The sequence below is a fragment of the Plectropomus leopardus genome, unplaced genomic scaffold (genome assembly GCF_008729295.1).
Source record: "Plectropomus leopardus isolate mb unplaced genomic scaffold, YSFRI_Pleo_2.0 unplaced_scaffold12530, whole genome shotgun sequence".
Classification (NCBI taxonomy): domain Eukaryota; kingdom Metazoa; phylum Chordata; class Actinopteri; order Perciformes; family Serranidae; genus Plectropomus; species Plectropomus leopardus.
The window spans coordinates 1-3,264 of NW_024613316.1; the positions used below are offsets into that span (position 1 = coordinate 1).

General features: G+C 38.9%; 1 pseudogene; it reads left to right on the forward strand.

Annotated features, from left to right (window-relative positions):
* Positions 1 to 520: 520 nt before the first annotated feature.
* LOC121963792 lies at positions 521 to 2,412 on the forward strand (annotated as a pseudogene).
* The last annotated feature ends 852 nt before the right edge of the window (positions 2,413 to 3,264 follow it).

The window sequence follows — 3,264 nt, forward strand, 5'->3', positions numbered from 1 at the left end:
GGTTTGGTTCTAATGCGAACGTTAATGTAAACATGTGTGTTAATGTCATCTTACACCAAACTGCATTCATAAAACTCTTCATTTAAGTTTGTGTTCAGCAACACAAGTTTTCTCGATTTAAATCGACTAAAGGTCAAGACGGAGTAAACTATTGATAAATTCGGCTCATTACAGAGGAGGACTGGGGCTATGTTTTAAAATATTTTAACCCCATGAAACCTGAGCAAATTCGCTTGATATTTTTTTAAAAGTATGGGAAGGAGGCAATAAGCAATTTAAGACGTGGCTCAAAAAATAGCAAGAAATTAGAAAAAAAGTTAATAGGATGACTTTGTTATAATTAAATTAAAACATTGCACTCGTGATATTATTACTTCTTTCGAAACTGCAACATTATTCGTGTAATATTATGACCTTTTTTGTTTTTTAGGTATTATGAGTCTATTATTATAATGTTATGACTTATTTAATGAAATCATGAAGTCATTGTAGGTCATCACACTGTGTTTATTTGAGCAACATGTCAGCTTGTATATTGGGTTCACAGCGCTTGTTTAAAGTGGATTTTTTTTGTCTTGGTGCCGTCCGCCTGACTATCATTTCATTGGCAGGGTGAACGATATTAAGACAGGAGCCCTGGTTGGCGTGGACAAATATGGAAACAAATACTACGAGGACACGAAGCACTACTTCTTCGGTAAGTCCATTTTTCTATATGTGCCTGATCTTAAGCCCCGAGCAGAACATTTGCAGTAAAACATTATTGTTTTCAGGAGGATTTTGCACAGGATATTCAGATTTGGGTGCTCTTTTATACCAAAACTGCTGCAGAGAAATGACAGTTGTGTAGTTTGGAAAAAAAAACTCTTGTCTGTGTTGAAACTGTGTTCAGGACGTCACCGCTGGGTGATCTACACCACAGAGATGAACGGGAAGAACACCATGTGGGAGGTGGACGGCAGCATGGTTCCTGCTGAATGGTACGACCTGCAGTTTCTTATAGGATTGATACAGCATTGAAAATTTGCGCTTTATGTTTTTGGGTAAAATTGGCACATCTGCTATTCACCTTTAAAATGAGTTCTTTTGGTTGTAGTAAGTTCAGCACGTAATACCAACTTCCTCTTTAGATATGCATTAACTGAACTGAGGAACATAATCTTTAAATTCGTCCTTTAGTTGGTATTTTCTGTAAGTAGTGACGTAACGTACCTTTGATGTGCGTGTCAGGTTATGTTTTTTTTCATTTTCTCCCTGTGTTTTTCTCCCCCTCTGTGTTTGCCAGATAGAAGTTATCATGTTTGAGTAGAGTTTGAATCTGAATAACGCCGCGCAGGTGGGGCCAAATAATGAATGTTTTGACAGAGTGATTTAACATGTATGGTCATGAATCACAAAGTTACTGAACAGATGCCCCACCAATACTTCAACAATGAGCTGCATTTTTGAGGTGGTGAAACTGACACGAGAAGCTTAGGGCGTTCAATCCTTTTAGTTTAGCTGTTGTGAAAGTAGAGCATGGCACTTTTTTATTTTTTCCAAAAAATTGTCCCAAGGGCCAACCGAATTGTCATTGAAATGATTGTTACATGTTGGCAGACCACCTAGAATAACATAATATTTGTTTTTTACATTTTAAACCGTCTGTCGTCATGTGACCTTAAAAGTCATGGAAGAGTTTTAAAACTTCGCCCATGAAATTGTGTGGGAACTCTGCATACAAACCATTATTGTTTGTCTTTCCACTGTCCCAACAGTGTCTAACTCTCCGGCTCTATACACGCTGAAATGACGGTTTATTTAAATGAAGTCTGGTGGCAAAGGCCCTTTCAGGGCTGTTTCTGGTGTGACAAAGGGATTTTGAGCTTAAACAAAATGGTCTATCTCTGTCGTGATCATTTCCATAAAGTTTTCAGACACTTATTATAACAATCTGAGCCGTCAGTGACAAAAACAAACACTTTTAGTGGATGCACATTGACGCTGTGAACCCTGAGCGGTTACACTGCAGCCTTTTTCACCGCCGCTCAATACTTGATCAATTACAAAAACTTTTGTTCGCATCAGTCACTTAGACACAAAACCTTGGTGAAAATGTTCCAGGTTGTAACATACAGAAGTCACCTTTTTAAGCCAGCAACATCCTTCTGTTCGCTCTTCAGGCACCGCTGGCTGCACTGTATGACAGACGACCCCCCCACCACACACCCTCCAGACCCAAAGAAGTTCCTCGCCGAGGTCCACCAGTTGAACGTGAGCGGCAGCTCGCAGCAGTACGTGCCGTACTCCACCACCCGCAAGAAGATCCACGAGTGGGTTCCACCCAAAGCCGGAGCTCAGTGAACTCCGACTGCACGTTTGTAAATTATGGTTTCTCGCCAACACGTCCCGAATAAAATCTCTATACAGACATGGTTCTCACTTAAGACTTTTTTTTTAAAAACAAAATTAGTCATCTGCACAGATTGAGAAGAACCAATTTGTGGTGGATAAATAAGAATAGACTTTATTTATATAGCACCTTAAACGCATTTAAAACACATGAAGAATGAAAGAAAATGACATAAAATGTCAACAAAATAAAAGATAAAATACAAGAAGGCATAAACAAGATAATAAATGAGTATTCAAATCAATAAAATAGCTCATAAAATCTGATAAAATCCAAAAAGATTATTATTATAATCCTGAATAAAAGCATAAAACCCTCACATTTCACATTTGTTCCTGACGACTAAAACAATGAACTAATTATCCTAAAAATCAAAAAAAAAATCCTACAAGTCAATCAAGCTCTGACTGTCCACTCACTGAAAATGCGTTTTTGTCAGCACTATATTTCAGTACGCTGCTGGTTTAAAGACAGACGTTTGTCGAAATGAGCAGCAGAGACAGTGAGCTTACAGCAGTGTGTCTGTGTTACACGGTATTAACTGGAGGATTATGCTGAGCCGAGGCAAAGTTGCAGCGTGCAGCATTTCACACTGAGGTGTGCAAAGACTCTCCAGAGCTGACGGGTCACGCTGTGTTAAAGTGACGGGACGTTCGACACACACTCATGATGACTCTGTCAGAGTCCCTGTGAAACTCCTGCCAGGAGCAGAAGGAGAGGTCTGTATGTTTATTATTATTTACACTTTTTGGATTTTGCAGGTTGATATTTGAGCCTTTTCCCTTTGTTGATGTATGTTAGATTCAGTACACTGAGCTTAACTTGCAATCTGATACAACAGTCCTGCAGTAAATCCACCTTTTTTATGAATG